This window comes from Helicoverpa armigera, chromosome 9 (genome assembly GCF_030705265.1).
Source record: "Helicoverpa armigera isolate CAAS_96S chromosome 9, ASM3070526v1, whole genome shotgun sequence".
Classification (NCBI taxonomy): domain Eukaryota; kingdom Metazoa; phylum Arthropoda; class Insecta; order Lepidoptera; family Noctuidae; genus Helicoverpa; species Helicoverpa armigera.
Genome location: NC_087128.1, coordinates 2361085 through 2373306, shown reverse-complemented (window position 1 = coordinate 2373306; position 12222 = coordinate 2361085). Strand labels below are relative to the sequence as shown.

General features: G+C 36.6%; 1 non-coding gene across 1 annotated transcript; it reads left to right on the top strand.

Moving 5' to 3' along the window:
• Positions 1-1329: 1329 nt before the first annotated feature.
• Trnae-cuc (transfer RNA glutamic acid (anticodon CUC)) lies at positions 1330-1401 on the top strand. Its single transcript has one exon. It is a non-coding gene; the product is annotated as a tRNA-Glu (tRNA).
• Positions 1402-12222: the final 10821 nt, after the last annotated feature.

The window sequence follows — 12222 nt, the reverse complement described above, 5'->3', positions numbered from 1 at the left end:
AGGTAATGTAAACAAAATGTCCGTAAGAACATTATTTTGTGAACTAGAGCTCATGTTGTTTAATAGAACTCGATTGAGTTTCAACTAGGTGTTTAAAAATAACGTTTTAGCACCTTTCGATTCTGAATTAAATATTCCCATGTCCTTGGACTTCGATTTGTTTTAAATAGTTTTGAACACTACCGACAATTCTTTTAAAATCTATCACCGTGGCGTGTTTCACGTCAATCGCATTTCAATCATCCTCACTTACGAACCACGTAATGCTGCCCACGTTAGTGAAAAAGAATTCTTAGTATTTTTTCAGGGCTTATTTTCATCAGCCCTTGGTGAATTCTTACAGACAACATACGTAAATCTTTGGTAAATAATCGCAGCTCTTTCAACGTCCCTAACCTTTTCGCTTCCAAGAATCGGCTTTCTGATCCCATTTTCCTCATCGCGTCAAAAATACTGTATTTCGTTTTATTTTATTATGGCGTGCCGGCAGCAAATCATGACTAGCTTTTTGCATTTGATAGGTGTGGGAATTTAAGATTCTGTGGGACTTTAAAAGTGGGCAAACTTAAATTTGACCTTGATTTTAGGCGATAATTGAGGTGATCAGTACCTAGAAACCACAGAACCCTTGACAAACTTCTATAGCCAATGTTCTAGTCTTTCTATTATTTACTTACGGATTGGGTTTACCCTAGGTAATTGATATTCTTTTGACGTCCACTGCTGGACATAGATTTTAGAATAAGCGCCAATTATCCTGGTCTTGGGCAAATTTATTCATCCATTGAATATCTTCTTGAAAACACCGTAAACCTTTAATATTGATGAATAAGTTTAATTTATCTTAAATTACGGAACTGTAGCAGTGCATCTGGTAACAACTTAAAACGTATTGAAAACGGATGAATAACCGTAAGTGAAGGCATAAAAGCTATAAATAAACCTGAAGTGAGCCAGTCACCAACGGATACGTTTACCGGCGACAATTGAGCAGCATACCGGCTTCCTCGATGATCTCATGCAAAACTGTAGCATTTCTACAAACCGCACCATTTAGGGAACGATATTTGGGTCAGTCCAATTGTGTTGTTAGATGAGGATGCCTTTGATTAGAACAAGCGACCCTTTTAATGGTTCTGTGGAACTAGGTTGTAGAGTGATATCGTTTTACTGATTGGTATCATTGCATGAACATGCATTGATATTGCTTCTAAAGTAACGTTATTAGTGACTCACGGTTTGATTTTATTCGTGTTCTTATCAGCAAACAACTTGTTATTATTTGAAATGTGTAGGTACGAGTCTTGTATTTGCGTCCGATATTCACGATCCGATATGGTCTAGTGGCTAGGATACCTGGCTCTCACCCAGGAGGCTCGGGTTCGATTCCCGGTATCGGAAAAAGCTTTTTGCTTTAGTGCACAAGAATGAGGGTTTTTTTCTCTTTTTTCTGCCACCGGGTGGCGCCACGTATGCGTCTGGTCCAAACAGCTGTCAAATAGTATGGAATTGTAGGTGCCGAACTTATTGTTTATTGAAATTCTGTTATATTGGAAGTGTTATTGATTTTATTATGGACTACGGTCAGAATAAGGTTTCCGAACTAAAAATTGAGCTAAGAGAGAGGGTGCAAAAGTCACTGGTACTAAGGAAAAGCTTGTTGAAAAATTTGTTAACACAATATGATTTAGTTTTTTTTATTTACTCAACCGCAATAGTAAAACAATAATGCAGTGCTTTAATTATAAAATAAAAAAAAAACACTAAAATCGTTCACTATTCATAGTAAAGATAAGCACTTTGACAGTTACCTGGACCTGACGACTCGGTGCTGCCACCTCGTGGACGCCATTTTAGAAAACCCTCATTATGAAGTTTTTCAACTTTCGAAGATTTTTAATACTTATTTTTAAATTTGAACAGTATGCTTAGTGACCATTATGATAACTTCATACTTTCACTAAGGATTCTTTCCATTTCTGGGCACATATCCTAACATTTAGAGCCCTGCCTCATTAGGACGCCAATGGCCAGAAGTAGCCAGACCTGTGCCGCTGGCGACGTCGCCATGGCGTCCTAGTGAGGCAGAGCTCTTAACATGTAGTTTGGTTCGGTCAAACAGATGTCAACTTGTCCATTATGTCAATTGTATGTCGAGTTAACGTCATTATTATAAAAACTAAACAAAATTTCTGAGAATTTGCCGTTAATGTAACAAATAAAATATTTTCCGTTTTGTACAAAACGAGTAACCTAGTCCGTTACTCTCAAAAAATACTGAAACTTCATGTTGCAACATTCTCAATGGCAAGTATTACTTTATACAAGCCCGCTTTCCTGGAGAGCTTAGAGGGCATTCCTCCCTCAAACTGGCGGCCATGTTGCGGTCACAATGGGTGCGCCCGCGCACGTCTTTATTAGCCATGAATGGCGACGGCAGTAAACAATTCAAAATAGACGCTTCCCGCTCGCGTTGTGCCGATCTCGTCCCAGCCGTGAGTTACAACTATATAGCACGTGGTACTTTTGTCTACGATCCTGTGGCCGATGGCCATTAATCTCTCGTTCTCACTCACATTCATTGGAGAGGTCAGGAAGGGTCTTTCGCGGAATACGTACGTACGATAACTACTCCGTAAAAGGAGTGGTTGATTGTCTTATTTGAAGAATAGACTACGAATAACACTTTGAAGTATATTGAAACTTTTGTGTAAAGTCCCGGAGGTAATTAAAGAAGTCGTTTGGGTTCGTAGATCACTTCACACTTAAAAAGCAATACGAACGTCGAACATGTAATGGAAGTGACGCCGAATTATTAATGTTGGCTCACATCTGATCGTCAATCAGACTATTAATTACGACAAAGTCTTTTGGCACCACGCTGTATTCAATTCTAGGAATTCAAGGTGCAAAATGTGATTTGTATGAGTGATATAAACTTAACATACAGATACAGTGGTTTATGACTTAATAAGATGTTAGAAGAACATTCACGTATTAAAAACCGGAATATAAAGTTGGATACTGCAATCAAAAAGCCGCAAACGATGCTATTGAACTTAACTTTTAAATCGATTTTTAAATTCGCAGAAGCTGTTATTCTACCTGCAAACGATCCTGTTATTTTTACCCGACTTTCCAGAAAAGAGTAGATTCTCAGTTTGTCTGTTTATGTTTTTACCTATCAGAGTAAGTTGTGCAACCCATAGAAGTGCAAGACAAATAAGATAAAACATCTTATCACCATTATGCCAATATCTTCTCGACTTTTTAGAACGAGTCTCGTCTCCGAGATTATAACTTGCAAGAACGAGACCGCAAAATAGACTAGACCAATACACGAGATAAACTGTTTGCGAGACAACTCTTCTATCTTACTGGGTCACTGATAACAAATAGTAGTTAAAAATAATATCAACAGTGATTTGTTGTTCGGAGACAACATACCTAGAAATGGTTAAATGAACAACAGGACTTATAATTATTTCGTAAAAATAAATTAAAATAATTACAAACAATGTCGCCTTCGATTATATTCGGACGGAAATTATGAGTTTTAATAAATATTACTTAATGACAACAATTAATTCACCTGGCAAATAAAAAAGCAATACAATAATAAAGGATATGAATTGGTTATTAATCCTTGGCCGACTAAATAAAAATAAAAGTGATGTAAAATCAACCAGTACCTACTTCACAGTCACCTGTTCTTAAAACCTTTTCAGGCATGTCAGGAGCCGAACACTTCTCGATAGTAATCGATATGCAATTTACAATCGATAATAAGTGTTAACGTAATCGAATATCTGTGAATTTTATTAAAATAATGATAAGTAAGTGCCGTGTGGGAATATGTTTTTACCCAAAAATGGTGAGCACCAAAAAGGTGCTTCATAATCATTATCATTTAAAAGTGTTTATTATTATTGTGTCCACGCAGATATTGTTAAAGTGGGCCGCCATGACAAGTTTTGCATGTGAATTAATTTAATTAAAATGCTAGGCAATTCTGCTAATCGAGATGTTGCAAAACCCACTGGGCCCGGAGCATTGTTTAACATAGACATGCACTAGAGGAGATTATGAAGTAATCGGGTATTATTACACTATGAGTAATAAATAAATGGAATGATGTAAATTGATACGATACTCTGTGTTCCAAACAAAGCAATGAAGAAATATTTTACAGCCATATGTGAGCCAAGCAAAGGTTTCCAGAACAACTTAATTTGTCCTGACATTATACGATGGCAACCTATGAAGAAAACGTACCATTACAGGTAGCCGTGTTAAGTAAATGTCAAAATGAACTTTACGGTTCGTGTTTGGTGAAGGATTATATTAGCCTCGCAGGTTAGACAACCTTTTCGATGTACTCGTGTCTATTGTTTCTAAATCGATTGCTCAAGAGTCTGCAGCACCCTCAATGAGTCGATACTCGGATCTTGCACGAATCGATTGAACCGTGAATTGATTTAAACACCGATACCAGTACAATTGACTAGTGGCGCCTGAGCAGACGCCGTTTAGCATAACCTTTACAGGTTATATTTTCGATGATTGTTGCTTCGGAACTAAGCTGGTCTTTGTCCAATATCTCAGTTTTGAATACGACACATTATACCGTTTAGTTAAAAGCCAGATAACTATAAAAGCCACCGGAAATTCAGTAGTGTGTCGCAATAAGTACTCCATCAATCCTCTTTGTTGTGATTCACCAGATAACAATAGCTCATTAATTGGGGAATTTCTAATGGTGATAATAAATCCCGAGCCATGAGGAAATCCGAGTTAAGATATCCAAGAATGAATTGGAAACAAACGTGAATATCAGAAACTATCAAATCATGTCGAAATTTAGCAACCTACGCAATCTGATGATGTAGTTTATAGATGAGCTGCTATAAATCTTTGTTGTGTTGATTATACAAGTCCGGTTATGATAAACTTTTGTTATTTTGTGGTTGAAAAATTAGCTGATATTACTGTTACTTTATTATCGTGTTCCATTTCACCATATTAGAAGATAATGGCTGCAATTTGGGTGTTGACAGGAAAACCAGAGAATTTTGAGAACATCCCATAAGTATCGGTTTTTGGAAATAATTACAAGGCTGTCTATGAATCATAGCTTCGCTTGGATGCTAGGATTTAATATGTGCATTTATTACATTTTACACGATAGGTAGTTTAAAGTTTACGCAAATAATGACTAACATACAAATAGGTATAAGTATGCATTAATCACAATAATTGATAAAAACGTGATGGCCACTTACGCCAGAAATAATAAAATGTAACATATTTCATAAAATAGTGAGAATATAGTCATTCCATTAATTAACACGCACTTTCGAGATGACGATATGAGACCATAAATATTTAGAAAGATAATCAAAACTAATGATTGCATCTCTATAGCATCCATTAACTTTTGAAGTAATGAATTCATGATCATAATCTACATATTTAATGGTTTTTCACAAATTAATGGCGACTGATATTGATGATTCAGATTTATGGAAGGTTATAAAACGCTATGGAAGAAGTCTGGCATGGCTTGCGATAACATAAAAATACGATGATGGGTATATGGTTACATAATAACTATTTATATGACTATATCAGTTTACACCTACCAGCTATAGGATGACTTAGGGATGATGCATCATCTTATAAGGACGTACATATTTCAAAAATAGGACTAGACCAAACAGAAGTTTCTGCTTTGATATTTTACTGTAAATGATACGAAGAATGAACGACGGGGAATCCGCCAAGCTACAGCATTTTACAATTGACATAACATTTTTTATCTAGGGCCTTTCAAATAGCGTAGGCGTTACATTATATTCAAAATCCTTGCAGACAAGCCTGCAATAAAGGCTATGTCCAAATGTGTTGCTATTGAACTCAGGTACGTGCCATTTAGCCGTCAATAACACTGATAAGGTGTTTTATATTTCTAATTCTGACAGCCAGACAAGGCTGTGCGAAGTCTGACACTTGAAACACGTATCATATCGTTGTAATAATAAGTTAGGTTCACTATCGATGATCGACCTTACGGTAGCCGTATCATACAAACGTGTTTAGTTGTCGGATCAAATTTATTTTTACACGGTCTACAATCACTTCTGGGTGCTATTAAGATAATAGCGTGTTATTAAGAGAACAATTTGTGTGTAGCTGTTTTATTATAATGTCGATGTTCGGTTAAGAAATATGTATACTCTGGCTCTTGCCCACGGCATCGGTCTATCCCGAGGAAACTTTGATAAAACTAAAGAAGCCTGTGATTCTCGTTCTCAGGAAATTCATAATCATGACGAAAGTACCTACCAAAATATCCGAGGTCTTGGGTGACCGACAAATAAAAAGCCACTTAAGGATAATTCGTTTACTAAAAATATTCGAACGCAAACACAAGCAGCAGATGGCAGCCAATACCTTTATCTCGACTGTTATGTGTTTTTAATACTCATCATAAGTTTATTGTAAACAATAAGATAAAAACTGAACCTTGTCCGTGCCGTATAAGGGAGGGATGTGTCATATGAATCCAGCTTAAATAAAGATGGTATGATGAGACGATTGGTAATATAAGCCGCAATGCTCTAAAAGACGTTGATCTCATCGACGGAATATACCTACATACTTACTTCTTTCTGCCCTTATTAGAAACAATACTTAGTTGTCTCTAGACTTCTGTATCCGCTATTTTATACTTACTGTGTTACAGAATGGGGGTTCTTCAACTCCGAACCACAACCCCTCATCTATGCCTCTGACTATTGCTCGCTTTTTGAAAGCGCGTTCTTTATTGATCAGCTTTTCTTTTTGAATGTGCAAGTTACTCTCGCGTATCCTAACGGAACTAAGGTAGCCTTTATTCCCATAACACATGGAATGGAAGAGAGAATATTAAAACAACACCACTAAGTCTAAAGGTCACCGGTCGTCGGTCAGTAGGTGTGCAACGTGTTAACTTCCATTTCTCTCCTTATAGGGAGAGGTGACAACGGTGACACGAACCACACCCTTATTCTGCTTAAGCTTTGTTTGTATTTTCCCCTGTAAGGTCAGACTTCTTTATTAATGGCTTCTGATCACAACAGTCATTACTTTGTTAGAGGCACCGAATATAATTTGCATCAAAACCGAACTGGACTTTTGGATTTGACGCAAGCTTTTGACACAACGACACACAATATAAATTCTATTTGTTTTACCTAAGAAAAACAGCTGCAATTTCACAACCAAAATGATACATGATGACAGCGAGTATGCAAGTAGGTGAGTAAATAAACTAGCACAAACATTATTTATTTTTCCACGCCCACTATGACATAATTTGCATTACAATACTAACAGTTGCTCTAACGGAAAGTTGTAATAATTCATAACATGATGTAGACTCGGAACGTGCTAACCAATTGCATGTTAGCTGGAAAAATTTACACTAGTGTCAAAAATATTTTGTGTAAATTATCTAGATTATGAAGTAGAATAGAATGAAATGTAGATTCAGCTCAAACATTACTCATAGTTCAAATTCACTATCTAGTGTAAATAACATTTGTCTTCAATACCACCGCCCAATGAAATATTAAGAAGGATAGATAATGCAGCAAAATTTATACTCTGAATGAGTAATGTTCCTGAAGTAACAGTGAAATGCGAAACGATAGTAGTGATTCTTGTCTTCAAGATTTTGGAAAGCAAATCAGGACTTGTTATTTTATGTTGCGAAAAAATCAACGTGGGCGATCGCATTTCGGAAAAAAAGTGAATAAGAAACTGCACGCCAACACAGTTATTCCCCCTTTCCATCAGTTGAAATGATTCCGCTCCGTTTAGAATTGATGCCCGAAAAAGAAATCCTAAATAAATAAGTAAGCATTCAGTATCGTTAAACGAGATGCTGTCTGTTGCATCAGTTATCGTAAATTTCGTGTACAATGTCAGAAAGCGACGGTTCTGTTTATTTTAGACTGCTTTAAAAATGTTACTAGCCGGTTTGTTACACGAACACTAAACAGAACACATCGCGAAATAGAATGATGAAGACGAGAGTGATAAGAACAAATATTTACAAATCGCAAATCGCGCGTGAACGAAAATCTGTGCGTAACGTAAATAACCGCAATTATTCTATTAGCGCCAATTCACACAAGTGTGCTTATGAACTCAAACAAAAATAAGCGTATCAACTGCCACCGAGGCCTCTCGCGACCATCGCAAATAACATAGGTACTTGAGATGTGAAAGACGGCAACAAGTGTATATTGAGAACATTGTCGAGTGAACCATTCAAACAACACTTTAACATCTCGCAAATCGTAATACCGATGACACGATCATTCATAACCTGATGACTAACGACACGTCCACGCAATACAAGTGTCTCATTACGCTGCATTAACAAATGCGAGTAACATGATTCGTGGCACAGTGCACCATGTATCATCAAAATGTAAAAAATAAATTAAATGTTCGATGAAGCGTTGAATTGTCAACATTGTGAGTTGGTAGGACCACCCTGCGCGGGCGTCGAACCTTAAACCTGCCCGATCAAATAAACTATTCCCGGTGAGGGCAACGATTTACGTTCCATTCGCAATAGTAAAGGCTTGTGAAGCAATAGTGGCTACACTGGCCACAATGAAACGAGTGCACGGTTAGAAACAGAAAACGCCGTACACATTGAATAAAAACGTTTCACCATTTTACAATGCTATAAACGTCCACATCAAAACACTACAACGACTTAGGCGGGACGATTACACTTTTTGAAGTCACTTTTTATTTGTTTCAAACAATGTTTGACACGTTCCGTTTCATCTCAAGGTTAAATACTGTTGCTGTGCTGGTTTTGCTTTTCCTTAAATTTTGGTTATCAACATTTATATTGTGGCAAAAAATAGGCTTCGATCGTTCCCATGAAATGTACTGATGGGATCTCGAAACAGGTGAAGGCCTTTGCGTTTTTCGGCCTCCTTTTGCGTAATGCGCCTTTAATAAACATGAGCCGACCAATTCTTGAAAATTGGTAGCCGCTATCAACGATGAAGTCATTTTCAGAATTTTACTTGAAACATTTACTCAGCGATATATTCATTTTGTCGTCAAATTATCGAGTTCTAATTTTGTCAGGAAAATTGTCGAATGTAGGTAATACTTAATTTTGCGATAATTAAAGTGCGTCATTACAGAGTAATCGGAGCTTAGAATCTAAATTTGAAAGAAAGAAAAATAATTTATTTTTGCGCAGACGCACACGTATACACACAAAAACAAGACAAAGAAAATTATTAAGTATAACAAAAACAGAAATAACACTAAAAAAACTTAATACTAAACAGTTTTAATCTATGGTCCACAGCGTCGCTCTCTATCCTATCTCTTAGATTTTTATTATCTGTGGACCATACCTGGAAAAAAGTCACTATCACATTGATAACAATAAACATTAAGAAGAAAAAAAATATATAATTAATACAATTTTACAAATTGCTATCAAATAAAACAAATGTTATAGTGCGTGCGCAAAAAAAAAGAACGTGCTCAGTATATGCTGCGACCTCAACCACATGAAATTGGTGCCACAGCGCTGATTTTCAGCACATCCTTTAGTGACATGATGGCGTCCGTCCCACCATTTTACTGAAAAAATTTACTGAAACTCTGTAAGTGTATCTTGATTATTGGCTATGTAATACTTTAATTGTGGTGTGTCTGTTGTGTTTATGTTAATTGAGTTAAGAAAATTATAATGTGTGTGATCTGTAAGTGTAGTAAGAGTTGTGTGTAGAAGGTAACTGCATTTTATTTTCAGCATATTAAGATGTGTATGGCCACGCACGAGGGGAAAGATGCCACGACGGACAGTATCTGCTGAATGCCTGCAACCTTGCTCGAAGGCCGCGACCATAAAGGTTTATAAAATTTTATAAAATTTCAATTCGTATCATCAAAATCCATTCATAATTTTTGCTTTGTAGAATGAAATTGAAAAGATACAGTTGTATCCGTAGCACAATTCCGAGAACTTTGCGAATTGTACAACACTCAAAGTAAATCGATTCCGCTAATTTCTTAGAACAGAGTGGCGTGTTGTTTCCATAGAACTCTTGCTGTGCTACTGTACAGACAGACCTTATAATTAGCATAGCTACTTTAATTAACATTAAACCAATCTGCGCTCAAGAAACTTGAAAACCATCAGTTTGAAACAGTACTTTCAATTCAACGTCTCATTTATTGAAGTCGGCTTTAAACCTTGCTGTACAGATTGATTGAGGGGATAATTTATTTCAATTCAGTAATTTTCCAGCAACAGCGGTATCGTAAATTACTTGGCTTGACAGAATTAAAACTTCAGACTATTTTACTCGAGTCTAGCAACCGACATGACTTAACCTGAAAAACAGCTCGTACATAAATTATAATAAAAACAGATCCGTTCTCAGACTACGTTCTTTATAAAGAACCAAATTGTATTTTAATTATATGCCCCAAAAGCGTATGTTGTACAAACCGCGAAGCCTTGAAATCGATCCAACCACATCATAGGTATGCTAACCTACTTTATGATGGATAAGTAGATATTATTTTCCATTATGATTCTGATCTACGTTTATCACCTCTATTCCACAGAGAGAAAGACTAGAATCCCTTGTAAAAGTGCTCTGCATCAAATGGAGAGTGACTTGACCACCTATGTGACATAAATCCAGACATGTCGTTAATTAGACATGTGTCAACACTGCCTTAAATCGATATTTTAATTGAAGTGTTAATGAGATTCGGTTTTGCATATTCAAATCCGCATAACTTTATACCAAACAGACCTTTCTCTCGAACAGAATTTGCAAATAACGCTTACATGACTGTGTAGCTGAAACCTCTTGCAATGTTTCATTTGAAATACAATATTCGACGATCACCTTGAAATTGCCCGTGGTCAGTGTCAGTTGGTCCATTTAGCTAAAGTTCTTGGATTCAGTGGGCGATAGTGAACACGGGACAGCGCTCGGCGTGGGTGTCGCTAGCTTGCACTCCGCCATTGGACACGAAAGCGAAAGTTGTTCACCCGAACTATAAAGTATTGGGACACCCAAATCTTCTGCCAATTACATCCATTTATGCGAAATAATCCCATTACCTATGCCTGAAACCATATCAGTGTGAGTGTCATTGCTCCCAAACAACAACTTTGAAAGACCTTACTTAACTTGATATTAAAGTCTTATTCATGTTCTTCTTATTACGGTCTCTGTAACACTCAATAGAATTAGATAATAATAAATCAATTTAGATTTTCTATCTGACACATATTCTTGAATAGGTTTTAGGGATAAATTATTACGATTTGATAGAACGTGGAGTCATCGAACTCTATAAATAGCTGTTACGGCCGCACAATAGCCACTATCTGATCTATTGAGGTCCAACTTTAAATCGTATTGACTGGACCTTACAGAAGGCCAATTCACGCCGAGCGCGCCAACGAAATGTATGGCGCTGCTCACAGAATGGTCCCGTAATTGCTTTCAACATTTTATTGAAAATTTCAATAACATTTTAGATTCATGGCTATTGATCAACGCTACGTCTTTCGCGTCAGCTCGTAATGACACCTTTTCTTCGAGTTTTGAAACATCTTTTCCATCCTCAAATGACAGCAAAAAAGACTTCCTTATGACACAAGACTTCATCAATGGCTCGAATAGTGTAACCATTTGCAAAAAGTCATTATGGAACCTATTAGCGTTTTACTTTAGAGTTAACTATGTTCGCTTGGCTGCCTTAAGATACCGTTAGTTCTCGTGACGAAGTCTTAATTGAGCTTTTAGTGTTGACAAAGAATAATGTGAGACACGATTGGTATCAAATCCGAGGCTCCGATAGCCGACCTACTAGCTACCAAATTGATGTTTACGATATGTGATTTATAGACGAAAGTTATGTATGGTTAATTGATACACTTTACTGTTTAGATTAGAAACAGTTTGTTATAATCAAACCTACGTAAGTGGCTATTGCGTATGTAGATAGAAGTGATTTTTTATTAGTTAATGTTTCGACAGTTGCCTATCAAAACTTACAACTTTTTCATCACAAAGTGAAACTAATCTGAAATGTACATAGTCACTAACTAGCAAGAACTATACGGTTTGTTAGGATAAATATTACCCGTGCCTATCAAGAAGAACA